The following is a 22,743-nucleotide window of genomic DNA, read 5'->3' as shown; positions in this document are numbered from 1 at the left end:
CCGCGAAAGGTCGAGGAGGTGCCGGGGTCCGACGAAGGCCAGCTGGCGCTGGTGGGCACCGAGGCCGCGCTGCTACCACCACCGCCGCCGTTGCAGAGGAGGCAGGCGGTGTCAAAGCGGTTGCATCCCCGTTCGCGGTAAGCGTCTTTTTTGGTGGAGTCCGTAGTACTTCTTGTTCGCCCCTTAGTTGCATGCTGACCTTGGGAGTGTCTTTTCTTCCAGCCAGACGCTTCTGGTGGAAGATCCTCCCTTGGCGCCCCGTAAGGCGCTCAAGGTGAACGTTAGCTCCTCCGCCCATCAGGCAGCGGAGGCGCAGGCTGGCGTGCGACGCGGCGCGGCGTCGGGCGAGGCCGTTTCGGAGGAGGCGGCTGCCCAGGAAAAGGGGGCCGAGGCGGCCGCAGAGCGAGTGGACGAGGAGGAGCCCGTGCCTCGCGATGTCGTGGGTCTTGGGGCGAAGGAGGCTGGGGCGTCTGCTATTGCCGAGGCCACTGAGGGTGAGGCCGGCGCCCCCAAGACCTCCGACGTCAGGGCGGTGGACGCCGGGGCCATCGAGGTAGAGATGGCGGAGGCCAGAGCCCCCGGGTCCGTCGAGACCGAGGCGATGGAGGTGGAGACGGGGCAAATTTTGGCGCCGCCCCTGGTTCAGACAATCTCGTCTGATGATTCCTCCCGAGGGAAGGAGGCGGCGGACGTCGAGGCGGCCAGTACCGCGGAGCAACCAGTCCCAGATCCCGCCGAGGGGAGTTCGGCTCTTGTCTGGCTACGGCCCGAGCCTCGCGGGTGGAACTTTCCGCGTGTTTTCTGGCGGAACCGGGCTGACCCCGAGGGGGAGCCCGTGTTCGCCCTCGAAGATACCGCAGAGGGGGGGCATTGGGACACCCTCGAGCAGTACCGTCAACTGGCAGTGCGGTCACTGCAGACAGCGATGACTATTATGGGTCAGGACTTGCCCGGTGTCACGCGGGTAAGTACTTTCCCCTCTCGTGCTGCGTTGTTTTCTCTCCGAGCCCCCTCGCAGTGTTTGACGTGTGTTTTTCGTTTTGCCTCCTTAGGAGCTCGAGACCCGGTCCCTTGGGAAATCGGTGTTCCTGCGAAATGAGAGGGATATCTGGGACCAGCTCCGGCGCCAAAAGGGCCTGCTTGCCGATGCCCAGGGACTATTGTCGGCGCGGAGTGCGGAAGTGGAGGACCTCCGCCTTCGTTGTGCTGACATTCAGGCCGAGTTGGCCACGGCTAAGGAGCAGTCCGCCCCTCTGGTGGCCAAGATCAAGGAGCTGGAGGAGGAGCGAGACTCCTACAGGCTTCGGGCCCAAGAAGCGACGGCCTCTGCTAAGGAAACAGCCGGGCAGCTGGGTGCGGAGCAGAGCGAGCATCAGGCGACGAAAGTCGCCTTGGCAGAGGCTACCAAGGCGGCCGAGGCCTCTCGGGTCGATGTCTCAGCCTGGAAGAGCAAGGCCGAGGGTAAGTTCCGCTGAACCATGTTCGTCGCTCCATTTGCTCTTCTTGTCCTGGTTCGCGCTTGGCTCCTGACCCCTTGTTGCGACGTAGATCTGGAGAAAGAAGCCTCCTAGGCGGCTGAGGCCTCCGTCGCGGCGCAAGCAGTGCTGGATGTCGAGGTCCGGGAGCACGAGGCGTTGCACAGCGCTGTCCGGTCCGCCTACGAGGTTCTGGACGTCGAGGAGGTCCAATCAGCTAGCTCCCTTGGGAGCCGCCTGATCGCGTTGAGCGGCCACGTCCGCGAGAGACTCCGAGGGGCGTTGCACACGGGCGTCAAGCGCGCCCTGGCCGTCGTCTCCTCGCACTACGCCATCAACCTCGAGGCTGTCAGCGATGGCTATGTGTTGCCGGAAGATGACGAGGAGGCTGATGCAGAGGTCGTGAGGCTGTTGGAGGCGGCCGAGGCGCCTGGCACTGCGTTGGCCAAGCTGTTCGAAGAAGAGGTGGTCCCTCCCGCGCCAGCCGTCGATCCTTGAGCTTTGACCTGGGCCAAAAGGGGCCATGTAACCGGATTGGGTTAGTTGCCGAATCGTGACGTTTTTTCGTGGCTGTCGAGGCCCTTAAAGTATTTGCGTATGTGTGTTTCTTAACCGTTTTCCATTCTATTTCTAAGTCCGTGCCCTCTATCTCGATCTTGGGAATCCGCAAAGAAAACCCTCGGGACCTAAGTCGTCCTTCGGCGAAGGGTGGTGAGGGAGCTGCCGTAGCCCAGAGGCGTAGGCCGTTCTCACGTCTCGACCGGCCCTTTGGCCTCCAGACAGACTTTTGGTCTTTGGGTTTCTTGTGAAGGTCCCGTCGGAGCGCGAGAGTTTGGTGTGGAAATTTTCGGAAAACGGTTGAGAAATGGTGTCCGGGACTTAGGGGGGTTCCCCCTTTTTAGCCCTCGAGGGAGGCTCGACTTTGCAGAGGCAGAGCCGAGTCTCCCTTATTGCGTTATTGTGACGTCGAGCCCCTATTGATAGACAAGCTCTCTGTACAGAACTTCCTCGGAGCCTACGCTGTCCTTTGGGTGAAAAGGTGGTGAGGGAGTTGCCGTAGCCCGGAGGCGTAGGCCGTTCTCACGGCTCAGCCGGCCTTTTCGCCTTTGAGACGACCGTATGGTCCTTGGGTTCTATACAATCGGCTTGTTTATAAGGGGGGTTTCTCGAAAAATTATAACAACTAAGAACGCTTCTTTATTGCATTTCGAGAAACAATGTAAACAACGTTTGGAATTTTAAGGGTAGAAACGACGTAGCTGTTCTATGTTCCAAGCGTTGGTGAAGATTTCGCCCTTCTCGTTGGCTAACTTGTAGGTCCCGGGCTTCAGCACTTGAGCGACGATGTACGGCCCTTCCCAGGGTGGGGTCAGCTTGTGGCGGCCCTTGTTGCTCTGCCACAGTCTCAGCACAAGGTCGCCCACCTTCAGGTCCCGGCTTTGGACGCGCCGGGCTTGGTAGCGTCGCAGGGCTTGCTGGTACCTGGCTGAGTGTAGCAGCGCGACGTCTCGGGCTTCCTCCAGTTGGTCGAGGGCGTCTTCGCGGGCAGTGCGGTTGCTTTGTTCGTTGTACGCCTGTAGCCTCGGGGAACCGTATTCTAAGTCAGTGGGGAGGATGGCCTCGACTCCATAGACCAGGAAGAACGGTGTGAATCCCGTGGCCCGGCTCGGGGTATTTCTTAGGCTCCAGATGACTGACGGTAGTTCGGCAAGCCATTTCTTGCCAAACTTCTTCAACTGGTTGAATATTCTTGGCTTGAGGCCTTGTAGGATCATGCCGTTGGCACGCTCTACTTGGCCATTCGTCCTTGGGTGCCCTACGGCCGACCAGGCCACCCGGATGTGGTGGTCGTCGCAGAACGTTAGGAACTTGCGACCGGTGAATTGTGTCCCGTTGTCAGTGATGATGGTGTTAGGAACCCCGAACCTGTGGATGATATCCGTAAAGAACAGCACCGCTTGCTCGGATTTGATCTGAGCGATCGGACGAGCCTCGATCCATTTGGAGAATTTGTCGATAGCTACCAGCAGATGGGTATAGCCCCCGGGTGCCTTCTGTAGAGGCCTTACCATGTCCAGCCCCCACACAGCGAATGGCCACGTGATGGGGTTGGTTTGGAGGGCTTGGGCCGGGAGGTGCGTCTGTCGAGCGTAGTACTGGCATCCCTCGCAGGTGCGTACTAGCCTCGTGGCGTCGGCCACCGCCGTCGGCCAATAGAAACCTTGGCGGAAGGCGTTGCCCACGAGCGCCCGAGGCGCCGCGTGGTGCCCGCAGACTCCCGCGTGCAAGTCCCAAAGTAAGGATTGGCCAGCCTCGGTGGTGATGCATCGTTGGAGAATACCGGATGGGCTACGCCTATACAACTCGTCGTCGTAGAGGACGTAAGTCTTGGCGCGTCGCGCGAGCCGCCGGGCTTCGGTTCTGTCAGCAGGAAGCTCTCCCCGAACGAGGCGATCGAGGAAAGGGACTCGCCAGTCCGTTCCTTGGTCGGCCCTGGGAGGTTCTGCGTCAATCGCCATAGCCTCGGGCTTGGCTGGCGAGGTCTTGGTGGTAGAGGGGGCCTCGAGCCCTGCGGTGGGCTCGGTCGATGGGCCTTCTTCTATCGCCGAGGCGTAGTCGACGGATGGCTTGTGGAGGTCTCTGGCGAAGACGTTCGGGGGAACCGGGGTCCGTGCCGACGCCATCTTTGCTAGTTCGTCTGCGGCCTCGTTGAACTTTCGAGCGACGTGGTTGAGTTCGAGGCCGTCGAACTTGTCCTCCAGGCGACGTACTATCGCGCAGTACGCCTTCATTTTGGGGTCATGGCAGCTTGACTCTTTCATCACCTGATCGACGACGAGCTGCGAATCACCTCGTACTTCGAGACGCCGCACTCCAAGTTCAATGGCGATTTGTAGGCCGTTGACGAGGGCCTCGTATTCGGCCACATTGTTGGAGGCGGCGAAGTGAAGCCGAATCATGTAGCGCATGTGTACTCCAAGGGGCGAGACCAGGAGCAGGCCCGCGCCAGCCCCTGTCTTCATCAGAGACCCGTCGAAGTACATGGTCCAGCATTCTGATTGGATTTGAACGGGTGGCAGCTGTGTGTCGGTCCACTCGGCTACAAAGTCGGCCAGGACCTGTGATTTGATCGCTTTCCGAGGCGCGAAAGACAAGGTTTCCCCCATGAGTTCAACAGCCCACTTGGCTATTCTACCCGAGGCCTCCCGGTTTTGGATTATCTCTCCCAGAGGAAAAGACGACACCACAGTCACCGGGTGGGACTCAAAGTAGTGACGCAGCTTGCGTCGAGCCAAGACTACGGTGTAAACCAGCTTCTGGATGTGGGGGTATCGCGTCTTAGTCTCGGAGAGCACCTCGCTGATGAAGTAGACAGGTCGCTGGACGGGTAGAGCATGTCCCTTCTCCTGCCTCTCGACTACTACGGCCGCGCTGACCACTTGGGTTGTTGCGGTGACGTAGAGTAAGAGGTGCTCGCCCTTGGTGGGCGGAACCAGGACGGGGGGGTTGGTGAGCAGTGCTTTGAGCCTGGCGAGGGCTTCCTCGGCCTCGGCGGTCCAAGAAAAGCGCTCGGACTTTCTCAAGAGGCGGTACAGGGGCAGGCCTTTTTCGCCGAGGCGCGAGATGAAGCGGCTTAGGGCCGCGAGGCATCCCATGATCCTCTGCACCCCCTTGAGGTCTCGGATCGGGCTCATGTTGGTCACGGCCGAGACCTTCTCCGGGTTGGCCTCGATTCCACGTTCCGAGACTATGAATCCCAAGAGCATGCCTCGGGGAACCCCGAAGACGCACTTCTCGGGGTTGAGCTTGATGCCCTTCTCTCTGAGGCATGTGAAGGCAGTCTCCAAGTCGCCAATGAGATCACCGGCCTTCCTGGATTTGACTACGATGTCATCCATGTAGGCCTCGATGGTTCGCCCGATGTGTTCGCCAAAGACTTGGATCATGCACCGCTGGTAAGTAGCCCCTGCGTTTCTGAGGCCAAACGGCATGGTTACGTAGCAGTACATGCCGAATGGAGTGATGAAAGAAGTCGCGAGCTGGTCGGACTCTTTCATCTTGATTTGGTGATAACCGGAATACGCATCAAGGAAGGAGAGGGTTTCGCATCCTGCGGTGGAGTCGACGATTTGGTCAATTCGTGGTAGTGGGAACGGGACTTTCGGGCATGCTTTATTTAGACCAGTGTAGTCCACGCACATCCTCCACTTGCCACTTTTCTTCCTGACTAATACGGGGTTAGCCAACCACTCTGGATGTAATACTTCCTTGATGAACCCGGCTGCTACGAGCTTCTGCACTTCTTCGCCGATAGCCCTGCGCTTCTCCTCGTCGAATCGGCGCAGGCGCTGTCTTGCCGGTCTGGAGCCCTGCCCGGATATCTAAGGCGTGCTCGGCGACCTCCCTTGGTATGCCCTGGCATGTCCGAGGGGACTCCATGCGAACATAGTCGACGTTCGCACGGAGAAAGTCGACGAGCACGGCCTCCTATTTGCTGTCTAGGGTGGCGCTGACCTTCAGTCCCCGGCCGTCGGGGACGGTGGGATCGACGGGGACGAGCTTGACGTCCTCCGCGGGCTCGAAGGTCCCGACGCGCCGCTTGGCGTCGGGAACCTCGTTAGCAAGCTGGTCGAGATCGGCGATGAGGGTCTCGGCCTCCGCGATGGCCTCGGCGTACTCGATGCACTCGACGTCGCAGTCGTATGCATGTTCGTACGTGGACTCGACGGTGATGACGCCGTTGGGCCCTGGCATCTTGAGCTTGAGGTAGGTGTAGTTGGGGACCGCCATGAACTTGGCGTAGCACGGGCGCCCCAAGATGGCGTGGTAAGCCCCCTTGAATCCAACCACCTCGAAGGTGAGGACCTCCTTGCGGTAGTTGGAGGGAGTGCCAAAGCAGACGGGTAAGTCGATGCGCCCGAGGGGTCGTGTGCGCTTTCCAGGCACGATGCCGTGGAAGGGCGCGGAACCGCCTCGAAGTCGTGACTGGTCGAGCTCCAGGAGCTCCAGAGTGTTGACGTAGAGGATATTGAGGCCGCTGCCTCCGTCCATGAGCACTTTGGTGAGCCGGGTGTTGCCAATGATCGGGTCGACGACAAGCGGGTACTGCCCGGGGTTTGGAACATAATCGGGGTGGTCATCCCGATCGAAGGTGATTGCCTCCCGAGACCAGTCGAGGTACCGGGGGGTGGCCACCTTGACCGAGAAAACCTCCCGGCGTTCCCTCTTTCGCTGGCGCGCCAGTGAGGCATGTCGAGGGATCCGCCAAAGATCATGAAAGCGTTGTGTACCTCGGGGAACCCAGTCGTCTTTGCCCTCGTTCCGACCGGCGGGGCCCTTCTGCTTGGCGTCGTCGTCGGGGAGCCCGAGCCTGGCGTAGTAACGCCGGAGCATGGTGCACTCCTCGAGGGCATGCTTCACCGGACCTTGATGGTAAGGGCAGGGCTTCTTCAGCATGTCGTCAAATAACCCGGGGCCGCGGGGGCCTCGGGGATTCCTGCGATCTGTTGTGGCGGCATGGACGGCCTCGAGGACCTCCTGCTTCCCTGGGCGACCTTTCTTCTTTCTCTTGGGGACGCGGGTGGGCGAGGCCTGGGGGGCCTCGTCCTTCTGCTTCCCCTTGGCGTCGTTGTTGGGGAAGATGGCCCCAACCGCCTCTTCGCCCGAGGCGAAGTTGGTGGCGATGTCGAGGAGTGCGGCCGCTGTGGTTGGTACGTTCCGGCCCAATTCTCGGACCAGGTCTCGGCAGGAGGTGCCAGAGAGGAATGCTTGGACGATCTCCGAGTCACCGACGCGGGGCAACTCGGTGCATTCCTTGGAGAAGCGCCGGATGAAATCTCGAAGAGACTCGTCTGGCTTCTGGCGGCAACCTTTGAGGTCCCAGGAGTTCCCGGGGCGCACATAGGTGCCCTGGAAATTCCCGACGAAGACCCTCACCAAGTCGTGCCAGTCGTGGATTTGTGCGGGAGGAAGGTGTTCGAGCCAGGCTCGCGCTGAGTCTGACAAGAACAAAGGGAGGTTGCGGATGATGAGCAGGTCATCGTCCGCACCACCTAGCTGACAAGCCAGGTGATAATCGGCTAGCCATAGCTCGGGGTTCGTCTCGCCGCTATACTTGGTGAGGTTGGCAGGTTGCCTGAATCGGGCCGGGAAGTGCGCGTTGCGGACGGCTCTACTAAAGACCCGAGGGCCTGGCGGCTCAGGGGAAGGACTGCGGTCCTCTCCACTGTCGTAGCGACCGCCTCGGTGTGGGTGGTAGCCTCGGGCGGCTCCGTCGTCGTGGCGCCGTCGCCTGCCAACTACTTCGTGGTTGCCTTGTACCTCGCGTTGGTGTCCAGGTCGGTCGCGCACCGAGGGGGCCCTGTTGACCGTTGGCGCGCGAGCGGGCTCGGGACGGACCGAGGCATCCTGGCCTTGGCGAGGTCGTGCCGTGGGCTGCTCCGAAGTGCCCCCGCGCCGGCGGGAGGCGGAACTTTCGGCCTGCTGCACTGCTGCGGTCTCGAGGAGGTCGCGGAGCTCTCCGCGGACCCGTCGCCCCTCGGTGGTGGAGGGCTCGGGCATTGCTCGGACCAGCATCGCAGCCGCTGTGACATTCTGGCTAGCGCGGTTAAAGATCGGGGGCAGCTCATCCCCCTCGTTGTCGTTGATACGGTGATAGACGTTGCGGGCCCTCCGTCGGGCTCCTCCGCCCTCTCCGTGCTCTTGCTGCTCCTGCTCGAGAGTGCCCCGTAGCTGTTGTAGAAGGAGTCGGTCTTGTTCAACCTTGGCTTGAAGCTCGCGGAGCTGCTCCAAGTCTGGGCGTCGACGCTCCATGCGGACGGGATTCTCGTTCCGTGCTGCCGGGGCTTCGGGACGCGGAGGTGTGGCATCGCCCGCCCCTGCTCGGGGCGGGGAATGGTTGCCTGTCCTCTCCTCCTCTTCGCCCGCCCTTGGCATCCCGAGCCCGACGTGGAAGCACTCACGGGATGGATCGTGAGTCCCCTCATCGTCGGAGTCGGAGTAGCCGAGGCAGTAGTCGCTTGCGGCCAAGAATTGGCGCAAAGCCCCAGGGTTGTGGAGTTCGGAGAAATCCACCCCGGGCCATGCCTCGTCCTCGTCCGAGGAGTTGGAGCGGGTGCTTAGGTCGAGAGTGAAGCGCTGGCGGCGTTCCGAGGGATGCTCGTGAGTGGCAGCGTAGGCGTAGGCGTAAGAGGCGGCGGCATTTCTCAACCCAAAGGGGTATGGGAACGGGGCCGTCTCTAGATTCTGCCCCGCCGGGGTCGGCTCTTCAGGGAGTGGCGGAGCGGGGTTAGACGACTGGGCATCGCCGTAAGCCCCCGGCGATTTTCCTCTGTCCAGGCTCAGGTCAGACAGGTCCCTAGCCAGGGACCCCATACCAACAGCTGGTCGTAGGATATCGGCGGGGAGTGGCGTGCCGCCCCGGGCTCGCGTAGCGTCGGGGTGGCCTTGCTCGCGCCGTGCTTGGCGGGCGTGGCGAGAGCGGCCGCCCGGGCGCCGCCTGCGCCTGGGCTGCCGGGGCGCGACTTCGTCGTCGGACGGTAGGGTTCGAGGAGTGAGGAGCACCATGTCGTACTCATGCCCTAGAGACATGAACTCTAGGCTCCCGAACCAAACTATGGTGCCGAGACGCAATGGTCGTATGTGGTCTGCCATCCGGAACTTGTTAGGATGACGGAGCTGACACGCAGAGCCCCTACCTGGCGCGCCAACTGTCGGTGTTTTGGAACCGGGGGTCCCTCAACCGACGAGTGAATTTGTGCTGCGTGCCCCTAATCCCGGATGGTGATGCAAAGAGACACAAGGTTTATACTGGTTCGGGCAATCGAAGCCCTACGTCCAGTCTGAGAGATCGATCTTGTATTCCTTGCACCTGAGTGCTCGTAGTAGGGGTTACAAGCTAGGTGAGAGAGGGAGCTAACCCCAGGTCTCGGCGAGGGTGATGCGGACTGCTTGAGACGTTGCTCCCAAGCAGCCTGGAAGTGCGTGGTTCTATCGGTGTGTTCGTCTTTCTGCCCCCCAGAAATGGTCCCAGTCCCTCCCTTTTATACTCTAAGGGAGAAACCGGACCGTACACATATCACTACCTAGCGCTTTATTAACAGGGTTGGCGTGTCCGAGCCCTGTAGCCGACCACTGTTCGTGGCATGGTCGATGGAGTGCCCCCGTCCTTGTCGTGCAGAAGTGACGCGCCGGTCGTGCTCGGTTTTGTGCACAGTGGGACTCCCGTACAGCTTGTCGCAGGGCATGGCGGGCGTCGTGCTGGTCATCGCGTGGCGGCGTCGTGGGGGGCCGTGGCTCTGCGGGTGCCGAGGCCGAGCCATCGTGGGGCTTCGGCGGGCATAGATCCTCAGGCTGCCGAGCCCCTGAGGCTAACTGCCGAGGCTCGGAAGGGAGTTATTGGTCCTGGGTACTGATTCCGAGGCCACAGTAGCCCAGACGTGGCTCCCCACGCCGCGTTGTTCTCGGAGCAGGAGTTGGCAGCACAGTGAGGCACGGGCGGCAACCACGCGCATAGTGGTCAGCACAGTGGCGGGTAACCCCTGCCTAGTACGGGCGACGTGCAGGTCATCGTGTGATGACGTCGTAGGGGGCTGCGGCTCTGCAAGTGCCGAGGCCGAGCCATCGCGGGGGGACCCGACGGACATGTATCCTCAGGCTGCCGAGCCCCCGCAGCAAGCTGCCGAGGCCCTGGAGAGAATTATAGGTCCTGGGTACTGATTCCGAGGCCACAGTATCCCGGATGTGGTTCCCCACGCCGCGTTGTTCCCGGAGCGGGAGTTGGCAACACAGTGAGGCATGGGCGTCAATCACGTGCATGGTGGTTAGCACAGTGGCGGGTAACCCCTGCTCAGTCCTGCCTCCTGTCCCGTCAGTCGTTCTGCTGTACTGTGCCGAGCGTGTGGCTGATGTTAGGGGCAGCAGTTGGCTGAGTTAATACGACACGACGTTTTGTCAGAGGGACGGGAGGAGGAAGAGGCAGCGGGGTGCTGCCGTGCCCGCTTCGCGCGAGACGGAGGATCGGTGGCCCGGCAGAGGCCTGCGACGAGAGAGGGGGTCGGCCGAGGCCTTTGGTAGGGGGTCGCCCGAGGTCTTTGGTAGGGGGTCGCCCGAGGTCAGCGGCGAGGGGGCCTCGGGCGAGTCGGAGAATTGCAGACCTCGGCGAGGAGGCCTCGGGCGAATCGGAGATTTTGGCTGAGGCCCCGTTTGTCTCGCTAGTTTTTGTTTGGGGTCTGAGCCGTTTTTTGGTTTCTGCTTAGGGTACCCCTTTTTATGGTATCCGACACTAGGCTAGGCCGACCTAGCACCCCTGGCTAGGCCGACCTTCACTCCTAACTAGGATGGCTTTCCCTGGTGGGTATCGCGCAACCCGTCCAGACCGATTTTGCATCTAGGCCAGGCCGACTTCGCTTTTTCCGCTAGCTTTGCTTCCGCAAGTTGTTCTGCTGTGTTCTCTTAGGTGGTTTGGGTTCATCTAGTCACCAGTTAGCTTGTGTTAACTCCGTTTGGTGATTTTGGGTTTTTGAGCGCTTTGGGTTTGAATTGGGACATAGGCCAAGTCTCTCTTGCTCCGTGAAGAATTTTTGAATTGACTCCTGTTCACCCCCCCCCCCCCCCCCCCCCCGGTCGCCTATTCGGTCCTTCACTCGCACTTGGTGCGAAAACAGCACCTAAACCATGCGTTTGATGCCCTTGGGATTTCTTATGCGGATCGAGTTTTTAACCCAAGACCATCCCAAGGTGGCAAAAAAATTTGATGCAAGACCGGAAGAGGAAAATGTGACCTCATGATCGCAAAGCCTTTGTAGAGGTCTGTTCAAGCACGGGATGCATCTAAAGATGCCTTGCGAGTTGAGGCGGCTAGAATAGAAAAAAAAAGTGTCAAGTAGAGGTTGGCAACAATAATTATATAATGGTGAAAGAGTTGTCCTGTAGTCCTAAATTTTAGCTTATATGGTTGTTGTTTCACGAAACGACCTCTTTTCTCAACACCCTCTCTCCTCCACATCATATATGAGACGACCTCTCATAGAACTTGACATATTGTACCTACCCTTAATAGATCAAATATATATTGAAAGAGCATTTGTATATTGATTGGTAGCAGCCCTAGATTAGGCTCTACTTCCTCCATTCCAAATTATAAGACGTCTTATAATTTGGAATCGAGAGAGTACTAGATTAGAGGAGATTATCCCTTCCAAGTATGTACATTTCCTATGTATATTTGCACTGCCCATGGCAATAGAGAATTTATTCTTCCATTTTTCTTTAACTACCTTCCTTGACATCCAACTACACCATTGTGGTGAAAACCCTTCATTCTCAGTGTTTGTCGGAGAAAAGGTCATCTCTCCTTTTCAAAATCTAAATTTAGAAAGACCTCGTTAAGCTTTTAACGACACATCTCATGTACTATTTTCATAGTAACTCCTATATATGCCTTGAAGACAAGAAACCTGTTTGAATGTGCCTAATGATATGATTAGCGACCCCAGCAATACAATTGACCCCAACTTTCGTAAAAGGTAAGAGACATAGGTTTATAACTCTATATTGCTAGTTTCTCTTGGCAACATTGTTAATTGGTAGTAAAGTGATAATGCGAGTAAGTGGAGGGAATGTCCCTTAATAAAATTGAAAAAATAAAGCCATCAAATAACCCTTAGTGACCTCCCAAAAAAACTGATAGTGATTTATTTGCTCCAATTAGAATAATACCTCTTTTGCCTCCTCTACAAACGTTGCAATTAGCACTTATTTCATTTTGGAGTTCACTCAGGGGATGTTATCCTTTTCAGATTCTATCATCGACAAGTGAACATATATATCAAGTGAAATTATAGTACTGATGTGGATTTTGAACACCAAAATTCCATACATAAACACCTACGGAAATTGGAATAGCTCCACCTCAACATTTTCCATTTAAACAGGTAATCGTTTTCACAGGATGATAACTAGTTTGATACTGCTTCAGATTTTGTAACTAGGGAGATAAGAAAAATCTGTATATCTACAGAGAACGGGGAGAATAATTTATATCCCAACCGAAGGAAGAGATGTCTTAGGAAAAGGACTTGAACTGTAGGCACATCACAGAGATACAATAAACTGAGGCGCCTCGAGGTCAAGTTCCTGTTTCATAACACAGCTCATGAACCAGTCACTGCTGAATGTTTTGATGCCACTTTTTGCTGCAACCAATGCAAGTTCTGCCGCCTCTTCACAGACCAAAAATATTGTCTGGGACGGCTCATCTAACTCACTCAGTTTCTTTATGATCTGCCAAACATATAGACATGAATTTTGTTAAAAGAACATAAAGGGCGTACCCAGTGCAGAGAGCTCCCGCTCTATGCGGGGTCTGGGGAAGGGTGTCAGTGGCAAGCCTTACCCTCGCCTGTGCAATGCGAAGGAGACCGCGACTCGAACCCGGGACCTTCCGATCACAGGCGGTAAGACTCTACCGCTTACACCAGGCCCGCCCTTCCGTTAAAAGAACATACAGACGTTAATAACTGAAACTCTAAAAGATAGTCTAGAATGAAGCGGTGTATTAATCATGCTTCTTACTAGAGAATTAAGCAAGCAAGAATGTTGCATGCCTCATGCAGTATTTAGTGATTAAACCCCGAATTCATATCAAGTTGGTACACTTATTTATGGGTCATCTTTATGTCCAAGAATCATTTTCTCGTACCACATGGCAGTCCTTCACCCAAAAAAACACATGCCTAAAAGTTTCACGTTTGAACTACTTTTAATAATAGCCCTTTAAGGATGCCATAGCACAAATTCATGTCTCAGATATTAGGAATTGCATGGAGGTCTGGCCCTACTGGGTTACTGTTTCAAGTTCACAAATCATCTGGAACTCTGGATAAGTTGTTGATTCGTGCCACTCTTAAAAAGCCTATGCACGCATTTAAGATGCTATAATAGAACAAGGCTAATACAATGTGGTTACCTTGCCTCCGGTAGACTCAATAATGGCTGAGAGAACATCAAAAGAGGGCTGGATGTGCTTTGACAGACAGAAAGTATAGCCAGCAAATAAGGAGTTAGGCCTTTCTTTAGCTCTCATAACTGCATCTCTAAGTTCAGACTTATATTGCATCCTATATTCTTCATCTTCCAGAACATATTGTGCTTCTCCTGCAAAACAGCAGAAAAGTCTAAGAGAAGCCAAGGGGTCCATTGTGTTTTGTTGTCCATTTTAAGAGCTAACGTTCTTTTACAAAAATAACCAGGACATAGATATTTCGCTCCAACAGAAGCCCAGGGGCTACCGGGCTAACGAAGACCAGAAACTGCACCATTCATATTTTCTTCGATGTACAGACATTTGCAATGATATTTATCTGTATAGTCGACTTTGAACTAACCTACAAACTGCCCTTCTCTGAAGCTTTCTTTTAGCCAGTTTGGGGAAATTATCCAAGCACTGCAAGGAGCATATGAATTTATAAATTAGTTAAATAACCATAAAACAGGAAAATCACAATATATGAGAGTTAAAGCACTATATTTAATGCCCACCAGATCTCGGTCAATAACAAGATACCATATTTTGTTACAGGTTAAAACAAGCTAGTCATTTGGTTAACAAACGATAAGGATACGTACCCAGAGCTCAAAGCAATACAGAAATTCATAGTCCTGCGAGCTTTTCCGGTAACAACATGTGTGCATGAATGTCCATCGCAAGTAACAAACCCCCTAAGCGTTTCAACGACCTGGGGCATAATGATTTGCTTACTATACTTCAGAGGCAGAAAATGGAAATGTGTTGTACTGATGAAAGAAGAAAACAATGTGGGCACGAGAATAAAAAAATAAAAAGAATAGACATGCAAGTTTGGATGATCACAAAAAAAGCTTAATGAAAAAAGTTTGAAAAAAAATTATTGCCATGTAACAACTCCACAACTTCATGTAAGTCTAAATCTCATCTAATGACATAATTAAAAAAAAAGGAAATACTACCTGTTGAAAGAGTATGCAGCTTTTTGTACCAGAAGATTGCAATTTATTTTACTGTGTCAGTGACCATATTCATTAAGCTTATTTGAGCATAATGTGAATTACATAAACATATCGTGTATAGTACCTTTGTAAGGCATGCCTTCTTTTGTTCATCTGCAATATTCATGAGCATAATTGTAGGGCTTCCATTGGAATAGATAACGGCCTTGTCATCTCGAGACATTTTGCTTTCAAAATTACCTCCCATGCTAGGAATGTGATGTTCTTTAGGAATTAGATGAAGTGAATTTCCAGGGGAACTGCACAAATTATTGTCATGTGCACCAATTTGATTCATGTCTTGGCAATTGTCACCATCATTGCTACATCTTATTCTTTTTGACTTTAGTGATGATGACGGCATTTCATACATACGTTTCTTTGGCTCTTGCTCAAATAATGAACTTTCACCATAAGCATTGCAAACTTTATTTGTTATCACCTTTGCGGTCTTTCTGACACGGCGTTTATATGTCTGGCAGGACCATGTTCTCAGATGAGAGAACATTGGTATCACCAGGAGACATACCTGCAAAGAACTTTGTAAAACAGTAGAAAACATAGGAAACTGAATTTGTTCCGAATGCACCAAAGTTACAGTGTTGGGTTGGCGTTTGTACCAAAGCCAGTAAGCTATTAAGGCTATGTATCTGTCTATTTTCGTTAATAATGATCAACAGTGATATACAAGATTATTATTGACTAAAATTCAACTTCACTCTCACAAGCAAATAAAAATTGATTCTCCATATAAAAAAAACTTCCTTCACAGATCACAGATAATGTAGCTATTTTTCAAGCCTTGTGTGTTTTCTTGGATTGACTGATCACAGATAAATTTGGAAAAGAACAAAAGGGAAAAAGGATGCCCCTGACTATGGTAGACCTAAAATTTTAGTATAAGAAGCTTGCAACATGTACCTTGCATCAGACTTAAATTTGCCATGACACAGGCTTCAGAAACAGCATATTTGTGATTCAAAAACCTAAAATGTTACAGTGATAAAAAAGTGTGGAGTGTAGGCTTACTATCTGATACTACAGTATGGAGTGATGTCTGGGGTTTCTCCCATGTTTGCATGATTGGCAATTGCTTCTTAAGGTGTGCGACCAGAAGTGTTGACCCTCCAGGAAAGCATAATGCTCTCTTTATATCAGCCCTTACTGGAATCTTTCGAACCTTACCTTTAGTATCCACTTCTCCAACAGATACAAAACCCTGCAGTACGTTCAAGGATACAAAACAAAGACACATCAGCACAACATACTGGTACTCAAGGAAACATGATAGTAGGAGCCTAACAGATTTTTTTTATTTTTGGTTTTTTTATCAGGAAGGAGCTGTACAATTTGTACATATTCCAGACTGGTATAATGCATGCACTAACATAACAAGTTAAGTATTTGTTTCCATCAGATTGCCATGTCACCCTGCTAGAATACCCTATGTCTGAAATGTAGCAAACATTCGATGCTTATTAATTGGAAAAGCTGGCTTTATTTCTCCTCTAAACCTATATTTAACACAAGCACTGAATTACTAAGTAATACCATCAGCAGATCACATTAACTTTATGCACCTAAAGAAGAGGTGGGAAATGGTTTATCCAGTAACTCTTTTACTTGCCTGTTTTAGCCAAAAACCCTCAGAGACCTTATCTGCCCAGCAGAAAATGGATGTGACACCAACATTCTGAAGCCTCTGCGATAGTTCCTTATATAAGAGCTGGCCAATACCCTGAGTTGAACATCAAAACAACCAGTGTCAGCCATGAAATGTTTCGAGTAGAGAGAGTGGATAACTGCATGCATTCAAAACAATATTCTGTTTCTTGCATTAAATACCATAATTGTCAGTTACACTGGTAATTCATCAAACAAATTGAGTTTTACAGGAGGTTCATTTAAAGAGTCTGGAATCTCGATTCAAGATAATGTACTAAATGATATTCAAGTAAAATTATTCTCCTCGGCATCTAACCATGTAAAGTAGATTTACTGAAATGAATTTAAAATTCAGAAGTAAAAGGAAAGCATCCATTACTGTCTGTATAAACATACAATACCCCTAAAAATTTTAAACAGAGGAAACAAATATGTGAAAATCTCAAGCTGTGCAGTGATGTGTTACAGTTCCTGGTAAGCAATACTGACCTTTATTAAAGAATCCAAAAAAGATTTAATGAAACTTGCAAAGGACACGTACCACACGTTGATAAGATGATCTCACAACTGCCAGAGGTATTTCAGCATACTGAGTGTCAGCTGGCACAATCTGATATGATACAGTAGCTATGACCTGCATGAAAGTGTAGTTGTGAAACCTGGTATGATAGTTTGAGTAAAAGCAACTAGGCATAATATTTCATTTCTCTACCCATACTATCCATGGTAGGTACACTTTGTTTATGAGGAGAACGATAGGAATCACTATTATGCGGTTGACTAGTTAAGCGCAAGCTTGAAGGAAACAACTACAATTGTGTCCTGTGCAATCAGAATGTTGAAGAAACAGCTCTTCATCTTTTCTTCACATGCCCTTTTAGTCAGGCTTGTTGGCAGCACCTTGGTGTTCAGTGGAACCTTGTGATTGATTTCTTTCGTATGCTGTTGCAAGTGAAGGGTTCTCACACCCTTTTTTCATGGAAGTCTTCATCATCAGTGCTTCACAAATTCAGAAGCAATGGAACAACAACATTTTTAGTAGAGGCCAACCATCCTTGCTTGGAAAACAGGTTTCGTTGATGAAGCTTGCCTAAAAGCTCACAGGATCTCTGAAAACAAGCGCGCTCCCTTCCTTTCTTGGATAGAGCTTTGTACATAGTTTGGTCTATCCTACCCCAGACTTCCTGTTTCATTTGTTGTTGCTTTTCTTTTTTATTCTATTTCTGTTGTACAGTTGGTTCCTTTTTGCTTTAATAAAATCCTAACAGTGGGCCCCCCTGCTGTTTTTCAGGTAAAAAAAAAACTAATTATCTTATAACAAGTTTCCAATAGAAACATACCAAAATTCAAAATCCATGGTAAAGTAACTAAATTAATTTATAGTTCTTCAAAGCTATTCACAGAAAGTTAGGTTGTTAACATTCAAAAATTAATGGTGTGCACTAGACATAAATTTACATGCAACAGAGGTCATGCTAAAGTTAACAAAGAAGTGGTATAAAAGTAGGATAATTAAGACATTGTGAAAGGGAAGATGAATAGATAACGCCAATCAAATTTTAATGCATAAGATCAATTGATTTGTAGACTACATCAATGTTTTCAAGCTGTTGAAGAATCTATGATTAACCGTCTAGTAATACATGGGCAATAACTGGACAGAATGGCTCGATTAGGGGCGCTAGTGAACAAACCCAAGCGACTAGTCATCAACTAGTGCAACTAATCGTGGGTCACTATACAGATGACATGGTGTTGCCTCTCAGTTTCAAGCACAGGAGAGCAGGAACTATATGTTCAATTAAAAGTTTAAAACCATGTAAGTTAAGTAACCAACTCATCATTCACTGATGTCATTATCCTTGTAATCTCATGATATACAAGATGTATATGTTCTTAAACAATTTCATGCTGTACAGTATTTGATGCTACATCGGACTAGTTGATTGACTAGGTGACCAAGTGGACAAGTCAGTCATCTAATCACTTGATGAGCCGACTAAGGCTTAATAACGTTGGACTCTAAATATATGAACTCTCTGCTTGATTACAGCATGTTAATTTTTATCTCTTGGTTTAGTTTTTGGCAAATATATGTTTAATGAGATACCCGAAACTTTTATATGCTATAACGATACCAAACAAATGGTCAGACAAAAAAGTCCTGACTAGTGTTTACACACAATGGAGTCAAATGGAACAGCACGTTGATAGTAAAATGGTAAAGATGTTTACCTCTTCATGCTGTGCCCCAGAGCTAGATATCAGAATTAGAGTCTTGTATTTCCTGGGCAACAGGAACATGAAATCAGGATACTAATTCTTTATACTCTCATAATCAAAATATGATAGTGCTGTCAAGGCAAAACTCCAGTGAAAACTTTTATCAATACCATGAGTCATAAGTCACAAGTGACATCCCAACATTATAGAAATTTAGATAAAGAAAGAAAGATAAGTTTGTACCCATTAGTTGTGCATTTTTCAAGAAACCCTGACTTTCTCCCGGTGTCTGCAGCATAGTCCATTGTAGGAAGCTCTTGCTTGTAAAGCATTAATACTTCCTGGAAATATCAAAGGAAGAATAGATATGAGCTATCATGCATTTGCAAGAAAAATGGTGAACTAACCACTATAACTTGGCACGCATATCATGTGTAACAACTCATAGTCACAATTTTCACTTTTTCTGAATGCTATCAAACCAAAGGAATGTAATTCTGATAAGGTGTACAATCCTTTTCTTAATCCACGATGCCGGAATCGTTAAAACAAACGTTACAAACTTGATTACCTGAAGCAAGGACTTGGTTTGGCTATCTGCATCGCTTGGATTGAGGAGGATGAACTGACAGCCCTCACCTACACATACGATACAAAATTAGATGGCAGGAGCGAATCGAATCAGCACTGAGTCCAAATCAAAGATAACTGGACCGCAGACATCCCAGCAGTCACTCACCGACGCCATTCGAAGCGCTCCTCTGATCCGCAGAAACTGCACGAGCGTCGTGACACACCCCCAAAAAGGCAGTGTGAGCGGAGGAGTAATAGTTTGCACGAAACTACGAGATCGAATAAAGTGCGTGCTCCTCATCCTCTAAGCAACGTACCAGAGACGACGGCCTTGGCGCCCCTGGGCCCGGAGATTGTCAGACCCTGCTCCGTCGTCTCGCACCGCAGTCCACTCCCGCGGATCTCCACCTTGCAGTTGCCTGCCCAAACAAGACGCATATGGGCTTCTAAGAAAACCCAAGCAAGGAGTTAAACGCGATCGACCGTGGGCGGAGATCAAGCGCACCGATCGAGAAGGCGGGGGCTAGCTCCGGCTCGGCCTTGGTCTTCCGCGGCCTCCCCATCTGATCTGGGAAGGAACCTGCTACGCCAGTCGCTGTCGAGGATGGATCGGGGTCTGCGGGGTCTGGAGGAGCTAGGACGCCGCGGCTATAGGATGGGTCGTGGCGGCGGGTTGGATTGGATTGGAGTTCTTCGTGGGAACTGGGAAGCGAAATGTGAGGAGGATGTTGCAATGGAGTTCGGGCGGAAATTTTGGGGGTGGCGGGAAGATGGCGAAAATGGAGAGGGCGAACGCGCGCAGAGTGGATTTTGTGGTTACGGAGGTCAGTCAGTCATTCCGAGCCTGGGCTGACTACTAAGGCCCAGTTTTGTCAAGACCGCGTCCGTCAGGCACCGGATATTCGAATTTTGTTTATTTATTACCACCGTACAGTATCCACTCAAAAAAAAAACTACCGTACAGTATGGTTTTTTCATTCTCTTTTGCAAAAATAATTGTCCGAGTCAATAACTTGCATAAACGTAATCTTATCGCCAGATGAAACGGATTTAAATATGCGTCAATTTATTAGTTGATTGAATTTTTCTTTTGTGAATAGCATATCTTTGTATTGATTATTTTGGCACTAGTGTAGTTTTTAATAAAAAATTATCAACTAAGATATCATCGAGGCTATAATTTTCTATATAAATATTATCTTCATACAAGGTCATATGACAAAAGTTTATGCACTTTATAAATCGAGGGTTATTTATTCACTCCCCTATGCAGCATATCTCTAAAAGATAATGATTTTTTATATGACCTTATATGGATATAAAATTTATATATAAATTATAGTGCTTGATGATATCTATGACTTTGTAGCTCATAACTTTGTTGTTTGATACATTGTTCATAATTGTATTTGTGTATATAACATATTAATTATTTTAATATTAAATTGGCTTCAACAAGAACGTTGTGGGCTACAAAGTTATGTCCGTCGAGCTCTACATTTTCATATAAATTTGTCTTCATCAGAATTCATATGAAAAATTATGATTTGTTTGAGTTGGCAAAGTATAAATCATGTGTTTTATATTAATGGTAGGAGTGTATTTTTTGCTTTTTATTTGTATTATTATTCCATAAAAATAGAATTATATATATATACCTAATAATAAAAAGATAAAATTTCCTCCTATTTTTTGGTTGCATTTTTTTTTGGTCTGGTCTACGCGCACGCTATCGTGTCCGACGCAAATAGGGCAGGGAGATGTAATCGTAATTTTTCGTCTCGCCCCTGACCGTCCAAGACCTGGACTCCTTTAAGTTCATTGCCTTGTCGTTCCTCTCGCTTTCCCTTCCCGACTCGGCTCCTGGTCTGTGACTCAGCCTCACACAAACCACAGCACCTCACGGTATACCACCGTAAATTCGACTCCAATCCAAATCCCAGCTCCAATCGAATACAATTAGACAATAGACCAAACAATATAATAAAAAACAAACAGACAGATCCAGTTAAACACTACCCCAGATTTTCACATCGCTGTCGGTTCAAAAACCCCCTTCACTATCGGATTTTAAACCGACAGTAGCATATAAGTAGTGATGGGGTTGACATCACTGCCAGTTGCTTAAAACCGACACTGTACAGACAAGAGTGTCGGTTCCTGGCTCCACCCGACAGTGTCCAGTTGAACAACACTACCGGTTTGTAGCCCCACCCGACAATGATGGTCAAAGCAACACTGTCAACTAGTGGCTCAAGCCGACAGTGTTGAGCAAACCTACACTATCGGCTGATATCTCAAATTGGCACTGTTGAGCAAGTCAACACTGTCGGTTAATAATTCAAACTGACAGTATTGGTCTAGCCATCACTGTCGGCTAGTGGCTCAAACCGGCTGTGTTGGCTTCAACAACACTGCCGGTTTGTAGGTTAAGCCGACAATGATAGCTTGACTAACACTGTCGGCTCGTGCCACGAGCCGCTAGTGCCTTCTTTACCATCACTGTCGATTTTGTGCTAACCGGCAATGATCTCTTTTTCGTATTTTATTATTTTATAATTTATCTTATTTTATTTTATTCGTGAAATCGGTTTCGCTTTATATTCGCTACGTAGACGACAGATCTATCAACATTAAACATTACAAATATTACGGTTACAGTTCAAATGTACTTATCAAGATCTCGATCCCTCAAAATAAAATAGAAATTACAATAGTCTAGCGAGCCGCTCTATCGCGTACTTCTCCTTGTACTTCACGGACAGTGCAATGGAGAATGTTCCGTTAAATTCCAAGCACTCGATAGAATGAAGGTTGCTAGCTACGATGACAGTGTTAAGATATCCATGTCTAATAGCCTTTGGTGTTTAAATTTTTTGTGCTGTCATTCAAAAAAGATGATATCAAAAGACACAAATGTATGAGATAACAATAGATTGTTTTGTTGAATTAACATATATAAATGAAATGTGGATTATACACACCATAGCATCTGCGTGCTTCGATTTCATGCTGAGGTAGCGAAGCATTGCCCACATTACATAGAACCCACATTCATTGTTTCCCGCTGGCTAGTTTATGGTCTCCAATTGCATTGGTGCAATCTAAAATGGGACATTCGTCCCACCGATCATTCTTCCCTGGACACTGTGCCACATCATAAAGTGTAAAAAATGGGGTAACATTAGAATGTGCTATGTGCGATTACAAAATAATATGTTATTAGGTTCACTTACTCATTCAGCACTTTGATTAGGGATTGAGCAAAGAAACTTCCTTTTTCCTTGAGTCCCACACCTTGATACGATTTTTGCGAATATTGATAACAATGAAGACGAAATGGTTGCTGCAATCACAAAATCCTAGTTATTAACGAATAATCGTAACTAAAAAAAGAAGCATAAAAATAAGAGTAGACAACACATACTTGCAGTTGTAGGCTATAAGTATTTCAGTTTTAATTATTCATCTTGAAAGCTTAAAAAATGGCAACCAATGTTAATCTTCCACTTTATTTCCTTCCATGCCTTCGCATGTTTTCTCGTTTACTAGCACAGGGTCCAAGAAGGCTATATGACCATTTTTCTGTTTAAGCAATTTTTTGCTACACACCTGCATAAATCATGGGAAATGTTCAAAAGTTAACTATTTGTGTATCGAGAGGGTAGTTAATTATAATATCATGCATGTAGGGTACTTACATAGTCTACGGCGTCAATATTTGTGTATCGAGATCGTGTCTCTGGTATAGCTGAAACAAGCACTCCCAATCGACAAAGTG

General features: G+C 49.6%; 1 pseudogene; it reads right to left on the bottom strand.

Annotated features, from left to right (window-relative positions):
* Window positions 1-12,395: 12,395 nt before the first annotated feature.
* Window positions 12,396-19,546, bottom strand: LOC136518834 (uncharacterized; annotated as a pseudogene).
* Between the last annotated feature and the right edge of the window lie 3,197 nt (window positions 19,547-22,743).

The sequence above is a fragment of the Miscanthus floridulus genome, chromosome 17 (genome assembly GCF_019320115.1).
Source record: "Miscanthus floridulus cultivar M001 chromosome 17, ASM1932011v1, whole genome shotgun sequence".
NCBI lineage: Eukaryota > Viridiplantae > Streptophyta > Magnoliopsida > Poales > Poaceae > Miscanthus > Miscanthus floridulus.
Note: the sequence above shows the minus strand (reverse complement) of the source record. Positions and strands in the feature narration are given on the sequence as shown.